Source organism: Chrysemys picta, chromosome 2, assembly GCF_011386835.1.
Source record: "Chrysemys picta bellii isolate R12L10 chromosome 2, ASM1138683v2, whole genome shotgun sequence".
In the NCBI taxonomy this organism is placed as follows: Eukaryota; Metazoa; Chordata; order Testudines; family Emydidae; genus Chrysemys; species Chrysemys picta.
The window spans coordinates 179,713,229-179,730,728 of NC_088792.1; the positions used below are offsets into that span (position 1 = coordinate 179,713,229).

Here is a 17,500-nt window from a genome sequence, read left to right on the forward strand (position 1 = left end):
ACTGTGGCCCATAAATGTGATTTATAGGCAGCCTTTAGGGAGAGACACTACCTCTCAGTATCAACTCATTGCACCAGATGGACTGTCTGCTCCTTCAGTGATAAGCTTGGATGGTGACTTAGGTGACCACTAAACGCTATGGTATATCTCCCTTGATTTCCCCCCTCTCTGTGTCCCTAATACAGCTAGCTGGTCAGATGTTGTTTGCCACCTGTCAAGGGAAGACGGAGTTTTATAAATAGGTTTCTGTTCTCAGCAATTCAAAAATATGAAGCATTCAGCTCTAAGAGAAAGACAGTTCCGAGCAAAAGCACCCAGTTTAATCATGAAGAAAAGTCACTTAACCTCCTTGTGCCTCAGTTTGCCCACCTGCAAAGGGACATAATTATTAACCTCTCTCACACAGAGGGAGTTGCAAGGGTTCATTAGTGCTTTCCAAATGCTTTGAGATCCTTGGGTGAAAAGTCTGCAAGTGACATTATTATTAATATAAAGCAGTTATTGCTGAGCATATCAGCTAGTGGCCACAAGGACCACCCACTACGTTCCCCTCCCATCCACTCCACGCTGCTATATTGGATTATAGTGCCCTTAACCGTGCCAGCCTGACACGGAGTCTCTTGTACCGATAGAATTTAAAAGTGATGAGGACAGAAGGAATGATGTGGTGACTTTCTCAGCAAGTGGGGTTGCGCGGAATGGTGTTGGTGTTAGCAGTGAGTCAGTCAGAGATTGCAAGGATAACCAATGACTGGCGTGCTTCTCCTCCCTTTCTAGAGAGGAAGATTGCTCTTGTGGTTAAGATCCTGGAATGGTGATCTGGGTTCAATTCCTGTCTCTGCCACAGACTTCCCATGTGATCTTGGGCAAGTCACTTAATCTTGTCCTGTGTCAGTTCCCTTTCTGTAAAATGGGGATAATACTCCTGCCTTTCTCTTATCCTTTCCTATGTAGACTGTATGCTCTTCGGGGCAGGGACTGTCTCTCTTACCATGGGTCTGCACCACACCTAGCACAAAGACTCTGACCTTGATTGGTGCCTCTATGTGCTATTGTAAAACAAATAATCTGCAGGAGGGCACTTGGGTCAACGATAATCCAGGCTGCAGCTACCACTGTCCCATTCCTCATGGCAGGGGTAGGCAATGTTAGAGCTAGGGATCAGCCTGGAGAAATACAAATATGTAAAATAATGTTTTCCTAAGCTACAGTTTTTATACCTCAGCGTGGAAAAATGGCCTGCTCATCCAGCGACCGTAGAAAATCTCAATTTCCCACATAAAAATATTAGTGGCTGGCTTAAAATATTAACATGTGGATCGCATTGCCCTGAGAAGTGGTGGGATCGGAATTTAGCATCAGCAGTTAGACACAGATATGGAATTAAAAATGTAAGCAATGGGCTTTTCAGGCCTTATTACAGTCGGGAGGAGAATACCTTCAAGATGGATTCTAGGCGGGGAGGGTAGCCGTACGATTGCTGGGGATGGTAATTCTGCACTAGGGTGCCTTTCTATTTTGCTACAGTCCCGCCGAGTTAAGCTGGACTGCTCTAACCCAGGGTCAGGAGGCTACTCCATCGAATGGCCCCCAGGTTACACATTGCTCAGCCATTTTGTGCTCTGCCTTCAATTCTTCTGCTCATCCAGCCTTGTTTGCATTAAGTAGCATAAGCCATCTCCGCAGGGTTAGCGCTTATGGCAAAGGCATACAAAAATAGGGGGCTCCGTGCCACACAGATTCTTCCCTCAGACACTCACATGAAACTGCCAGGTCTCTGTGTATCTGAGAATGCGTGTTTGGCCCTTTGAAGTCAGTGCACCCCCCACTTAACCCTCCCTCCACCCCCAATGAAAAGAAGAGCAACCAAGCACACAGTCAAGGAAAAATCAAAGTATTTCCCAAAACAGGACCAGGACCCATGGAGAGGGGAAAGGCTGGTCTTGTGGTTAATGTACTGGACTGGGACTCAGGAGATCAGGTTCACTTCTTCCTCTGTCAGCTCAGGCAAGTCACTTAGGGCCAGATGCTCAAAAGAGCTCAGCACCCACAAACAGAGCTAGGATTTCAGAAGTGCTCAATTCCCATGCAAGTTCCTAAATAAGTGGCCAGATTTTCAAATGTCTTGGCTCACTGAAAATCCAGACTGGAGCTTCTGGGAAGTCTTTTGAAAATGTGGCCCTCTACTGTGGGGACTGAACACTTGAAAATCTGCTCTAAGTCTCTCTGTGCCTCAATTCCCCGTCTATACATTGGGCATAAATGAGACTTCCTTTCTTCCACTCTATGTCAGTCTCATCTATTTAGACTGGAAGCTCTTTGGAGAAATGACTGGTTCTCACTATATGCTTGCTCAGTGCCCAGGGCAACTGGGGCTTGGTTGAGGCTTTAAGGGTGCTGTAATAGAAATAATGAATAATAATAATATTACACTCTGAAATGCCTGAGACTTGGTACCACGGGGCTGTCCTGTGATATCAAGGAAACCAGTAGAAACAAACAAAACAAAACAAAAAACACAACCCTTCAGGATCTGGGACTCTATTATTTTTATAAAGATTTCATTTTTAAATAAACCTATAAAAATACACATGCACACAACCACAGAGAGACTCTCTTTCCTAGAGCTGCACTGTAAGAGACCTCGGGAAGTTAGAAAGAGCAGAGTTTGGCAGAAGGTGACTGTTGGAAACAAAAAAAAAAAACCCTGGACTAAATTATTATTCCACCCCTAGCCTTCCCAAGGAAAATAGAAGTAGCAGATTGAGGCCTGTTTTCATATTTGATAGGGAACCAGATAAATGGCAGGCAGCCTGCTCTGATAAGGCCTTGCTCTGGGCATAACCTCTTTCTCTGAAAGCCTCTTACTATGCATAGAGTCGGGCTATCTGTGCAGCTGCACCTTGACACAAATATATCTGCACCCAAGATGAACCAATTCCCCCAGAAATTACAGGAGTGGGATTGCATCTGGGGAAGGGGCTGCAGTAGTCGCTCCTGCAACCTTTTTTTTTTTTTTTTTTTCAAAACAGTACTTTCCCCCCAACCCCCCGAGTAGCTTTTCAAATAATATTTTTTTCCCCTGTTCTCCCTTTTCCTTATGAAGTTCAATCTTGTAGCTAAACCCTCTTCCCCTACATCCTTCCCCCCTCCCCCCCACGGAGTCAAAAAATGAGCATGGAAATGAAGGATGCAAAAACAGGGCAAGAATCAGTCGCTTCAGGACACAAACTCACCTCCAGCTATTTTGCAGCACTTTCTCCTTCCAGGGGAAGGGAATTGGTCCTTCTGGGGGATCTCAACCTGCTTTAGAAAACCTCAGTGAATTAACTGGGCAAGTATTTATATGACGGTAGGGCCCAGAGCCAACTGGAATCAGGGCCATGTTGTGTTAGGTGCTGCTCAAAGACACAGGAAGAGGCAGCCCCTTCCCTGAAGACTTTACAGTCTGAATTAATACAAGATCCGGTGGCTCTGATCCTTGGCTCTGGCTGAACTGTTGTTGGCTGGGGAAAGGTGGCAGTATATTGCCATCATAATCCTCCAACTCCCAGAGCTGCCAGGGCCCAGTTCAGCCCTTGGCCTAAACTAGGGGAAGCCTGGGGCTGGTTTAATTTATGTCGACTAGTCACAGCACCCAAGGGGTTGTTTCACCTGCAAAGGAGCACAGCAAAACCCTGACACGCAATGTCCTCTCCCCCTGGAAGTACCCCCGGCATTTTCCTTACACCAAGGAGTGCTACGGGGTGGGGAAGAGCTGGTTAGACTGGGGGGATCCTCAGCTGCCCAGGTAGGGCTGTTCTACAGCCGCTTTGTACCACTGGAGTCACAGGAGTCAGGGTCTGGTTCAGCAAGTTGGTGTAGGGTGACCAGACCTCCCGATTTTATAGGGACAGTTCTGATATTTGGGGCTTTGTCTTATATAGGTGCCCATTCCCCCCCATCCCAATGTTTCACACTTGCTGTCTGGTTACCCTAAGGGGGTAGAGCACAAAGGTAACAGGAGCAGGAAGATGTTATTGCCTAGGTACAAGCACAGTAGTGAGACAAAGAGAACAACAGACACGGACCACATCGCTTAATGCACTTTTGGAAGGTGCTCCAGTGGCGAGGGCGTGATGAGACCCTACATAGAATTTGCAAGTTTCCAGCTTTAAGGACATGAACAATAATATCAGTCCTCACCGCTTCCCACCTGCTGAGCCATTCTCAGCTGGCCGTTTACGATAGGCATTGGGGGAGAAGCAGATCCCTCTGAGGGATTTGAAGGCGGTTTTACGAAATTGGTTTGGGGAGGAGATGGGAGAGACGGAGAAGCTAAGTGCCTTGCCAAAGGTCTCTCAGTCAATCTGTGTCGGAATTAGGGTAGACTCTAAATGTCCTGCCAAGCAGTGCTCTATGGCACATAGACTTCTTGGGTGTATTTTTGTTCTTGTCCAGGAGTAGAACGATATTTGTACGGGGTAGCTTTATGCTGCCATGTGGGCACATTTGGGTGCATGTCAGACCAGGAACATCTGAAAGCAAGTGGGCAAAACGGACATAATGTGTCCTCAGTGCCAATGGGTTCAGATCAGAGTCTGACTCCCATAAAACCGAACACACAGGCTATGCAATGCCTACCCCGAGGAACCTCCGTTGCCAGGACTAGAGTGGCTGGCTTCCCACTGAGCACCACACCCTGCCCGATCATCCTGATGCATCATTATCACTACTCTAGAATGACAACCCTTGGCATGACGGGGCTGTCCCTGCTGGGCATTGGGTCAGGTTCTCAGCTGGGGTGAACTGGTGTGGGTTCATTGACCTAAAGAGAGGTAAGCCAGTTTACATTAGCTGAGAATCTAACCCCAGGCAGCCCTTCAGTATCCACCACCAAAGAATACAGGTCCAAATCTCATTAACAGCAAGTCCTCTTTACACCAGACTGGCTGTGTGAAAGGGCCTTAAAATGGGGGTAAATGTAATTTATGCTCATTTCAAGGCCTCTTTACAGTACCCTCATTGACCTTAGTGCAAACCTACTGCCTACAGGGATAATGGAGGGCAGAACTGGGCCCTGGGGTGTTGTGCCAGGGGGTGGCTGTCACAAAACAGCCTGAAGCGTTGGCGAACGCAACCACGGGAGCAGGCAGTAAGCAACATTAGGCTAAAACCGATGACAACAGATGCACATTAACTATTCTTCTGGAAGAGGAGAGGCTGGCCAGTTCAGTCAAAGGGAAGGAAAAAGGGAAAGGTGGAGGGGCGGGGGTGAGGGGAGAAGGCTGTTGGTTAGATGGCAAGATGAGCTTTCCGTCTAAAGCGTGTTAGGGGAACTTTTCCCCAAAGTGCCTGAGGGCTGGGTTTGTAAAGGCATTTAGGCACATAAAGATGCAGAGAGGTGGAATATTCAGTAGCATCCAAGAGCCTAACTCCCATTCATGTCAATGGGAGTTAGGTGCATTAGAAAATCCTGCTACATGCCCATCTGCACCTTTAGGCACCTAAATACATTTTAAAGTCTGGCCCTGAGTGACTCCCATTGGCTTTTAATGAGATATAGGCTCCTAAGGGTCTCCATTACTTTTGATAATGGGACGTAAGCCATTTGGAGAATTGCTCCGTTGAAAGGCAATGAGGTGCTTTGGAAATTTTTACCCTTAGTGGGAAGAGGGAGCAGAATGTGGATTTGGTCACAAGAGCAAGGAATTAGCAGTCAGGGGAGGAAGAAGCGTTTCCTATCTCTGGCCACTGCCGCTATAATTGGGCCGTCAGCTTTACCTTAATGGTGAGTTTAACTATAAGGAGTGAGTGAAGGTTCATAGAACGTCACAATAACTTATAACAACAAATACTGACAGGAAAGGGTCTGAAAGGGAGAGAGAGGGACGGAATTAGTCCAAAACAAAAAGGCCTTTGGATATAACTCAAGGGCTGTGTTAAAAATCATGCCTGGTAAACAAGAACAGTGTGAGACCAAAAAAATCAATGAACCAAAGCTGGTGTGTCACAAAGTAGCTGAACAAAATAATGAGAGAATTGGCTAGTCCACCCATTTCCTTTTGGGGTCCTTTGGGGAGAAAAATTGGTTACTGGAGTGAGCTTCACCACCATGACTGTTGGGACCCTGGACCTTCTTTGTCCTAAGCCTGAGAGATATACAGAGAAGATGGGGCCAGAGAGAGAGATCTAGATGACACCACCACTTCCATTGGCTCCAGGTAAATCCCAAATGCCACTTGGGATTTGAGAGTTTGTCTCTCTCCACCCCCTCATCCCATTGGTCCTTTTCTTTCCCCACCTTATTTCTTCTCTTTCCTATCCCTCTCATTTTTCCTTCTGTCTAATAAGATAAGGTTGTATATTTTGCAACACTGCCCAGAAAGAGGTCAGGCAACAAAAAGCAACACCCTAAACTGCCCAATGCTGGTACAAGTTGGCCAGGTCTCTGAGGGTACATCTACACTACAGGGGGGAGTCGATTTAAGATACGCAAATTCAGCTACGTGAATAGCGTAGCTGAATTCGACGTATCGCAGCCGACTTACCCCGCTGTGAGGACGGCGGCAAAATCGACTTCTGCGGCTTTCTGTCGGCGGCGCTTACTCCCACCTCCGCTGGTGGAGTAAGAGCGCCGATTCGGGGATCGATTGTCGCGTCCCGACGGGACGTGATAAATCGATCCCCGAGAGGTCGATTTCTACCCGCCGATTCAGGCGGGTAGTGTAGACCTAGCCTGAGTGACTGCTAAGACCATGTGCTGTGCCTGCGTTTCTCCAGCAAGGAGGCTGCAAGTGAAAGTCAACACCAGAGACAGAAGCTGCAATTTCTCTCTTTGCTGTTCGTTTCTCTTCTCTTGTGTGTGTGTTTGTGTTGTTTTGTCTTCTAGGGAACGGAATCAGGCTTTAACAATGACCGCTCCAGCTCAGCTCAACTAACTTCTCTTTCCTCCAAAAAAGTTATTACCATCTTTGATACTGTTTAAGAGACTGTCAAACAAGGGGGCTTTGCTTCTAAAGGCTCTCTCCTGCAAATCAGAAAGGGAACGAGGGATGCTATTAAAACGAAAGCCTTCCTTAATACTGAGCATTTCAAATCCTTCAACTGTTTTTTCTTCTTTTCTGTATCTTTCATAAAAAGTTTAAAAGGATTTTTAATGGTATGTTTGCCATAGTACTAAGCAGGCTAAGGTCTCCAAACTCTGAACCTTGTTTAAAACCGTCTAATATTGGACAGTGTCAGAGTCTTAACATCTTCGAGTCTATATATTCCATCTAAATCAGTGGTTCTTAACCTTTACTGCAGCCTGCACCCCTTTGGTTCTCAAAATATGTTCTCACACCCCTTAAACCTAAAAAATATGTTCTCACACCCCTTAAACCTAGATATATTTTTTTTGTATATTACAGTAATCGTTAAAAAAGTATAATGTTAATAAATTCATAGGTTTGATGAAACAAAGTAGTTGTACATACGTGCCTGTGCTTAATTTGTGTTTTCGACGATTTACCTTCTAAATAAATCTGGCATGTCTCGCACCCCCAGAAAGGGCATCTCACACCCCAATGGGGGTGTGTGCACCCCAGGTTAAGAACCACTGATCTAAATGAATACATCACCACTCAGCCTCCGCCCCCATCACATCTGGCTATAGCCAAACATTGATCTCCTCCCTCTCCTGAGCATCAGAATTCACCCAAAACTGTATTAAGACAAAAGCCCTTAGAAGTAAAGATAGCTACAAAGGTTGGGGGGGGGGGGGGGGCGTGTATGAGGAGGGTAGGGCCAAGATACTGACTCAATGTGCTATTTAGCAGCCTTAGAACCAAACTCATATTCATTTCCTGCAGTTAATGGACAGAAAAAATATCTGCTACCACCATCACCACCACGTTGTTGTTTTTTAAACCAGGGGCTCTAAATGAGTTTCCCAGCTGCACAGCCAGTTTAAAGACTTTATCCTAATGTTCTATTTTGTGGTGACACGAGTTTTATCATCATAAGAGGAACAAGTCAGCAATTAGTCTGCGCGAGGCATCGCCATGGAGGGAGAACAGCCCCTAGTCAGAGAGGAAGAGGGAATCCTTTACAATGAAAGGCCCCTGGGGAGTCGGGACCTGAAACCTCATGATGATGATTGATGCCGGCACTGCAGAGACGCCCCACACCTCCCCAGAAAATTAAAAGCCTATTTGGTACGGTACTAACAACACATCACGTTGATACCTTCCCATTATCCATCAGCACAGCCGCCTCATCTTCCCGCATGGCACTAAAATAAAAAATAAAAAAAAATGCAGGTTCTTTTCCCCTTTCTCCTCTGCCACCTCCAAAACGCTTGGAGAGCATGGAAATCAGGTCTGTGGATTTAAAGCTACGGTGCCATTTGCTCATAGATGATCATTTCAGTTATTTATATTACATTAGCTCCTGCAGGCCCCAGTTAAGACTCCATTGTGCTAGACATTGCATCCACACTGACTCTGTCCCAGAGAGCCTATAGAGCACATCCCCTTCTCTGAGCCCCACTGACCATGTTATAGTTAACATTCACTGGGGTAATTCCTTCTCAAAACCCTGGCAGCAGGATAGTGCCAACTCTTGGCTGGTAGCTGGGAATCAGCAGCGCCAGCCGCATTGCCGAGTGCCACATGCCCAAGGAACCTCAGGGATTTGTGCGTGTCCATATAAAATAACGGAGCAAACACACTCGAATACAGCTCGCACAGTCGGATGGAATCAAAAAAGGGTGTTTCAGAACAAGGATATGGAGAGGTATTTGTAAGAGGGGCAGATTTAAATTTAATGCCACAGTTGCTGAAATACACCCGGCCCCTCTGCCAACAATGAAGGGATGTCTATGGAAAAGTGAAATATTAGCGCTTTGGGTTTTTTTTTTTCCACCCCTCTTCTAAACTGGCATCTGTTATGTGTTTGGTTTTAGCAGCAGATGCCTAGTTGCAGCTAATGACAGCGGTAGTCTGTTAACAGATGCCACATATCTAGCAACAGCCTTTGTCTGATCAAAACACCCAGGGCTGATTTAGTCGTAAAAGTAGTGGGGCCAAGGCTTTTACTTTCTTGAACCTTATCAGATCCAAATCCAAGGGGTGCTTTCTCCCTAGCCCCTTGCCACTGACAGGTCTCTCCTGTGTTGTCAAAGATGACGTGGTTCCAGGTCCATGATATAGAAATGACAGGCCAGAAGTTATAAACGCCCGTTCCCAAAGTGGGAGAGAGGAACAGATGAAGAGATAAGGAGCAACACTTCTTTCAATAACCACAGCAAGTTCATGGCTGCGCTGAAATTTACACCTATTAAAACCAGAGAAGAATTAAACTGAGGAAGGTAATGTAACATTTCTAAAGTCATTGTATTACTAATTATTATCATTATTGTTATTTTATTGGTACTTGAAATTCTCTGTGGGGTTACTGTCCAGGAATCAAATTGAAATCACACAACCACAAGGAATATAGGATACTCAAGCTGTTTGTGAAGAGGTGACTGGTCGGCTGGTATATACGTCACTACAGAGATGGAGGAGTTTTTGTGAGGGTCTTGCTAAGTTCTGGCTACAAGTTTTGGCTCACGCTTTTTACAACCTAATCTGACACATCCCATCACAAACATGACGCTGGTTACACTGGCATGGCCAAGTTACAACAAGCAGCTGTATTGCGACGGTACAACAGTTATTGCATATCCGCGAACACCACACAGGAGGCAGCTTTGTAAGCAAGAGCTGGACATTTTATACATCAGACCATGTAATTCGAGAGCTGATAGGCAGGTGTGTGTTACTGTAATCACACTGGGGCTTCCCATCACATAACTCCCTAGGGGCCGCCCAGCATCCCAGAATTACACAGCACTCCCGATCCTGTCCCTGACATACCCCTTCCTACCGTGGGCTTTCCCCTGCACTGGGAGCTGCAAGGGAAGGGGCACAATAGGGCTGCATATGCAACCCCTATGCTGTCCTTTCACTGGAGGCCTTTCTGGCCTTTGTACGCCACTGCAGAGGTGTAAACGGGTCTTGTGGGGCCTGGAATCTGGCCCGATCATGTCCATGATGCAAGAGCTCCCATCAAAATCTAGACCTCTCTCTTTTGTGCAAAATGTTGTCATTGGGCAGAATGCTATTGTCTAGGTTCTAGCACCTGCTCATCTGAGCCACTGGGGAGAATTTGCACTAAAATTAGCTTGCTGGAGAGGATATTTTTGCTCCCGTCAATGCAGATACCAGAAGGGCTGCACACCTCTTGGGACAGGCAGGCATCTAGGGACAGAAAAGTGTAAGGCCCCCCAATATGCTTAAATAAATAAATGACCCACAGGGCAGCAGAACCGGTCCTTCTCCTGTTGTGGCTCTTACTGTCAATTTATTAATCAAGCTTTAGGTGGATGTGGGGGAATAAAAATAAAGATAAGAATTTTCCAAGAGATGCAGTGCATTGGACATTGGAATACACACTTATGTTTCCACATGCAGCTAAGCAGTATAATACAAAATTTCAGCTAAGATCACGTGTGCACATGGCACACGCATGTGCCGGCACATATCCTCAAGGCTCCCAGGGAGGCAATAGTCTAATTGCATTATCAAGGGAAAACCCACATGACATGCATATGAACCACCCAGATTTAGGACCAGTCTTGATCGGTGCTACACCCCCTCAACTCTCGTTGTCTTCAGGTGTGCGGTTTATTTAGTGACTATTATGCCCCTGTTCCAGGGCCACCCGGGGCGGGGGGGCAAGTGGGGCAATTTGCCCCAGGCCCTGGGCCCCGCAGGGGCCCCCACGAGAGTTTTTTGGGGTCCCTAGAGCGGGGTCCTTCACTCGCTCCGGGGGCCCCGGAAAACTCTCATAGGGCCTGTGCCCCCGGAGCTTCTTCCGCTCCGGGTCTTCGGCAGCGGGGGGTCCTTCCACTCCGAGACCCGCCGCTGAAGTGCCCTGAATCCTCTGGGAGGCCCTGCCCTGTTCACTGCATTGTTACAATCATAGGACCCTGTTGTCTGCAAGGACTGGCAGCCATTTTGTGTTCAGTCCAGCGTAGACTGTCCCAGAGGAGAGAGAGGGACCCAAAGTGTATCTCCAGGGGCGGCTCTATGTTTTTTTGTTGCCCCAAGCACAGCAGTCAGGCGGCTTTTGGCAGTCCTCCTGTGGGTGGTCCGCTAGTCACGCCGAGGCGGCATGCCTGTGGGAAGACCTCCCGCAGGCATGCCACCGAAGGCAGCCTGACTGCTGCCCTCACAGTGACCGGCAGGCCGCTCCCCGCAGCTTGCCACCCCAGGCACACGCTTGCTGCGCTGGTGCCTGGAGTCACCGCTGGTACTCTCACATGGTGACTTGACATTCATTTCCCCCTTAATCTAAATCAATAGTCATTTAGATTCCTTGTGAATGGAGAAACAAAAAAAATTATTTGCTCTCTGGAAAGTGATGACACTGCTTAATACCACACAGGATCAGCTCCCAAAAAACTTCAGGGACCGCACATAAAATAGGCAAAAGCCAGAAAATGAAGTTAAAGCCAGATCTCTGTTGTTCACCACCAAGCCAGCTGTTCTGAGCTCAGGAAGGCGTTTCTGGCATTTAAGTTATAACTCAGACATACCCTAGCTTTCTGTATTTAATTTCCCTTTCAAAAGAACTCCCAAACTTTTGTGGAAGATTATAAAATATGCATTAACCACACCAAGCGATCAGGTTGGTCCTTTGGGACCCACCTCTCCTCTTGATTGAATATGGGACGAGGAAGATTAAAACAACAATAATAATAATTTAAAAAAAAATCTTATCGACCTGCTGAAGTGAGACAGCTACATTGGAGCCACATTCTGCTTCACCAGTGTCCACTGTTCAGGCAGGTTCAGAAAAAACCCTCTGTTATTCTATTCACTAGAAGGAGGCAGGGTCGATCTTTAAATTAAATACATTTTCATAAACATTTAAAAAAAAAGACATTTATGCTACGAACCGGAATAGTCCCTCCAGCCTATCGTGTAATTACGTCGTTTGGACACGTGCAGTGCTTGCCATAAACCTCATGAAACCCATGGGCCCAAGCCTGCATTGGTGGAATCAGTGGAAGTCATGGGTACTCTGAACTTCCCTTACAGCCGGCTAATTTTTAAAGACCCAGTATCTTGGGCTGTTTTTCATTTTTGTTTCCTCAACACCGCTGTTGAGGTCAGGCCACGTTAACCACCAAGGGTCCATTCCCCTGCCTGTACACCCGCACAGCTCCTGGTGGCATTAAGAGGAGTTACATGCTTGTATGGAGAGCAGAACCGACCTCTAATTGCTGGAGAAACTGCATGTTTAAAATCAAACCCATCTCTGAGAAATACGAACGTGCAACGGCATCCACAACTGAGAACGTCTATAGTGTTTTGGAAAAATGTTTCAATGGCCAAACTGATTTCCCCTCCCCTCCAAATTGATTAGCAACATTAGATTCGCGTCGGCGCTCAAAACTCAGTTTCAAAGAAAGCTACATGTTAGGGGTGATTGAAAACCCCCACAACAAAGAAAATATGAACAATCCGTCAGGCCCAGTCAGATTTTTTTGCCTACGTTATCAGATTCTTGCACCTTCATCTAAAGCAGCTGGTACTGGCCAACATTAGAGACAAGATCCTGAACTATGTTTCTAAGGCGATGCAAATAAATCCCTGACATTCTGATAATTAGAAGCATTTGATTCCAATAACTCGTTTAGATGCAATGATGCTCTGCTCTTCTACAACCTCTTTCATCCAAGGAAAGTGCTTTACAAACACCCCCGAATTAATAAACCTCACTACATCCCATTTTACAGAGAGGGAAACTGAGGCACAAACATGACTGGCAGAGGGCCGCACAGCAGGCCAGCGAGAATGACCCCAGGACTCCTGACTAATTCCTGTGCTCTGATCATAGAGACCAGTCCTTATTGGTATATAATTTAAAACAAAGCTTTTGAAAGTGGTGGCTTTGGAAATACAGTTTTAGTGATGCTAGATCATCCCAGACCCCTCCCCACCACACACACTCCTGTAAATAGACCCTCTGGATCATCTCTCTCACAACATGCAGCCATTGGGGTGATTAAGCTTTTTAAACAGATTATTACAATTATGCCATGAAATAATTAATGCTAGAAGGATCAATGAGCCAATCCTCTCCAGCCTGATCAGCTTCCTGGGACTGCAGGGTCGTTGATGGATCTATGTCCTTCTTGTCTCCTATATTCCTGTTCCTTTGGACTCATTGTCCTGACACACTAGACAGGCAAGGACAATACTACGAAGAGTCAAATGAAGAGAGAGTTTTCAACCAACATCACAGGAGCCTTAGGGATAATTAAATGACTGGGCTTATCAGACCCCTTGGGGCATTTCTATTGTGTAACAGATTAAAAAAAAATGTTCCCTCTCCAAAGGGGTGGGGGAAGCCAGTAGCTGATCTACCTTTAGCTGAATATATTGGACAACTCATCTGAAACAAGTTTCACATTTTTAATTTGACCAGCTGATCCGGTCCCCCTTCTCCATTTCCCCAGATGGTAGTAGCAGCTGGAATGGGAAATTCTTCACCATCCAGTCCTGCAACATCACCTGGCTATCAGACAGACAGAAACACCCAGTGAAATGGGACAGCCCATTTCCATCCCAATGGGAGTGAAATCCAGCAAAGCAGACAGCCTGTATAGTTTAAAACAAATTCGCTCTGAAAAAAATTCTTTCACTTTAGCAATCTAAAGAGGTATTGATAACGCAGCTCAGGATTATAGTTTTTTGTCATTGTGTAAGTTGCATGATATATCTTGACATTGTCCCTTTATTCAAAACCAATTCCACCCAGCCAGATAACGGATACTGAAAGCAGCCTGCCAATCATTTTAGCACACAACAGTAGCAGTGTATTTTATATATATACCATGGTAGCACCCAAAGGCCCCAACTTGGATCTAGTGAGTATAAATTGTCACCACTGCACTGAAGCTAGTGATGCAGTGTCACTTAACATCAATAGCAAATTAGAGCCACTATGTCTCTATTGCTTTTAGCAGAAATGGGACCAGAACTAGGCTAGTTGAAAACTTCCTGCGGAAGCTATTTTTCAACGGAAAATTGGGTTTTCAGTTAAATGAAGTTTTTCATTAAAAGGCTCTGCTTTCCAAGGCAAATGTAGATTTTTTTTGGTTGAAACACCCAACACCCCCAAACTAAAAAGTTTTCAGCTGAAAATGTCAGCAGTTCTGAGTTTTTAGATGAAAAATCAACTTAAAAAAAACCAACAGAAAATAAATCTATTTTCCAACTGGCACTAATCAGAACCAAACCATCTGGTTCAAAGACCCAGAATTTCTCCAAAGTTTGAGAGTTCTCTGATCCAGGGCTTTGGTTTGGGCCCCAGCTTTAGCTCTAAGATATACATTTTAACTGAAGTCAGGCCCATTGTGTACATTAAGCTGTTTACTTGATATTGGACATGACTGTGTATTTAATTGGCCACCTTTGCTCCTTTCCTAGCCCCTCCTTTTCAAAAGGACCATCTGAATGTGATGTAGAGCAGCCTCCAATTCATTTGACACCATGTCAGGGTTTTTCCGCCCTCCCCCCCGTCCCTGCCCGGCTCCCTCCCCTTCCTGGAGACCCACAAAGGAGAGGTCATTTTCATGTCAAGTGGGGTGTGGAGACCAGCTGAGGAGCTCTAGAGCTGAATTGTGCCAATTTGTGCATCCAGTACCCGTTGAAAAAACTCCTGATAGGGAGGCATGAGCCGGCATATGGTGCCTCACTCAAGAGGCTGCCATTCAAGGAACCTGCAAGTGATGGCTCTCTCAGTCTCCCTTTAGGGCCTTTCATTCAAACAGACATTCTCCTCCCCACTTGTGTCTGTCTGTGAAGGGGCCTGGGGACGGGGAGGGAAAAAAAGGGGGGGGCAACTTTCCCCCTGCCATTCTGACTCCATCTGCACTCAAAACAAACAGAGCGTGGACACTTGTTTTTTTATATAGATCTCCCTCCGCCCCTCCAAATTTCTCAAAATGGTCGAGTGAATCAACTGATTGGATATTCCGAGGGGTCTGCATTTGTGCCCAATTTCATGCCAGATAATTCCAAAATTTGTCTATGAAACTGACTACAAACCCACCCTGCCTATCCATCCCCCCTCTCACCCCACCCCTTTAACCATCCTCAATTTCCAAGGCCATCTCTTATTTCAACTCACCCCCTCATCCTTTAACCTAGGCTTGTTTCTTCACTCCGAGCCACCTTTCACAAGCAGAAAAGCTGTTGGTGTGAAAGAATGAGCGGAGCCGAGTGGAACCTCCATTTAAAACCACTTCCGGTAAACAAGGTTTTCAGCTTTGGAAGAAAGATGTCTTTTTATTTTTGCTTTGATGTTTCTCTCATGTTCAGTCTTTTCTCCTTCGGCAGGTACAATCATCCACCCGCTCCCCTGCTCTCTATTTACTTTATTTAAGGTACATCAGTGACCGGATGAGCATTAATTTAAGAACTGATCTCAAATTAGCATCCACACTTCCTTGGATGTGATTTTTAAATAATTATTAAATGCTGAAGATATTCCATATTGCTAGGTATTGTGGGCTCTACATAGGATTCCAAAGCATGCCAAGCGGACAGAGAAGGGGAGCAAAGGGGTGCAACGGGTGAGCGGTAATGCTGAAACAATCCCCTGCTACGTCAGATGATTGTATAGCTCATAATTTGACTTACCCAGGTTCCGAGAGCCCAAGTTTTCCTCTCAGTTGACTTTGTCCCAAGTTTCCAAGCAAGGGGATCTTAGCACATTTTTTTTTATAAACGGATGTGGCTTGCCAGGTACATTGTCCTTTGACGTGTTCCCTGATCTAATATACATAATTAGGTGCGAGTTCTTCTCTCACCTACATTTTTTTTTATACAATAGTCTAACTCTACTGACTTCACAGGAATTGTTCCTGATTTGTGTCATGAAAGAGGTGAGAGGAGAATCAGCAAGACCTGAAGATCTCATCTCTGCTCTTTCACTAGTTTTGATTAAGCTCTGCTTGTCTTGACTCAGGCGCCGGTTAAGGAAAGCATCCGATTCAGGAAAGATGCTCCACTTTCAGTACATGCTTACATGAGACTCAGTGAGACTTAAAACACACAATGAAGTCTGTTCTGGATTCAGGGCCCATGAGACCGATAGGAGAGAATGTGAGATGCCACAGACACATGGATTACCTGCCATAGTATAATGGTATTGTTACCTACCACCATCTCCTCCATCTTCTACCATTACCCAGATGTCTTAATGCTTAGACTGAGGAACAGGTCAACCCCCATAACCCAAACATCCCCTCTAAAGTGTGGAAGAATTCAGAACTGTGCTGAGCAGGGCCCATTCTCTAGCAGGAATTCAAACCCTTAGCAGTGACCCCATCCCACAAGGCACAACACCCTTAAGCAAGGCTCCATAATAATACTGCTGTCCAGCAGTCACTTCCACAGAGGGTTTTAAAAAGAAGGCAAAACTTTTAAGGCTTTCCCACCCTACCATACAGCAGCCATCACAACCCTATATATTCTCTCATACCAGGGCCACCCGGGGGGGGGGGGAAGGGGGGAGTTTGGCAATTTGCCCCAGGGCCCCCCACAAGAGTTTTCAGGGGCCCCCACAAGAGTTTTTGGCGGGTCTTTGGCGGCAGATCCTTCAGTGCTGCCGAACACACCCGGAGCGAGTGAAGGACCCACTGCTGAAGCCCCGGAGCTTCTTCTGCTCCGGGTCTTCGGCGGCAATTCGGCGGTGGGTCCTTCACTCGGTCCGGGACCCGCCGCCGAAGTGCCCCGAAGACCCGGAGCGGAAGGACCCCCGCCGCCGAAGACCCCAGGCCGCCTGAATCCTCTGGGCGGCCCTGTCTCATACAGCCTTTCTACTGGGCAGGGGGAACCCATTCAGATTTCGTAAGGACTGATGGCAACTAGACTTCTCTCTCTCTCACTGCTTTTCAGGTGAGAAAAAGTTAACACTGTACACCTCTCATTGTTCTTTATTTCCCCCTCCCAACTCAGCCTGCCAGATTATCACAAGAGAGGCTGTTCTCACCAGGTTTATGGACCAGTTTGGCCAGCCCAAGAGACTCACCTAAGCATCTGAACTTTTAGGAGCCGGTGTGACAGTGTGGATGGGGAACGGATCTAGGAGACCTCGATTCTATTCCTAGCCCGGCCATGCAGCCTATAGAGCTAGCTTTAGCATTTTATTTTAGTTGGCTGTAAGGCAAGGAACCTACAGGCCTGTATCGTGTAAGCTATTCGTTTAAGCAGTTAGCATAAGATATAGGTTAGCATAGGGCCCTGAGGCCTGTGAACTCTGGCATAGATAAATGGCCAACAGTGACCCTGAGTTTTGGGGAACTGAGAATAGTGTGTTTAAGGGGGGGATTTGTCTAAAATGTTATCAGGTAACCACAGGAACATTGAACTGATACTAGGCTTGGGTATTTTAGGATAGACTGTTGGCAGATGCT

At 46.3% G+C, this 17,500-nt stretch overlaps 1 protein-coding gene across 4 annotated transcripts in view; it reads right to left on the reverse strand.

The window, feature by feature from the left end:
- LOC101951390 (Gfo/Idh/MocA-like oxidoreductase domain containing 1) overlaps positions 1–17,500 on the reverse strand; it is a 344,332-nt gene that overhangs the window by 221,970 nt on the left and 104,862 nt on the right. The window lies entirely within an intron of this gene.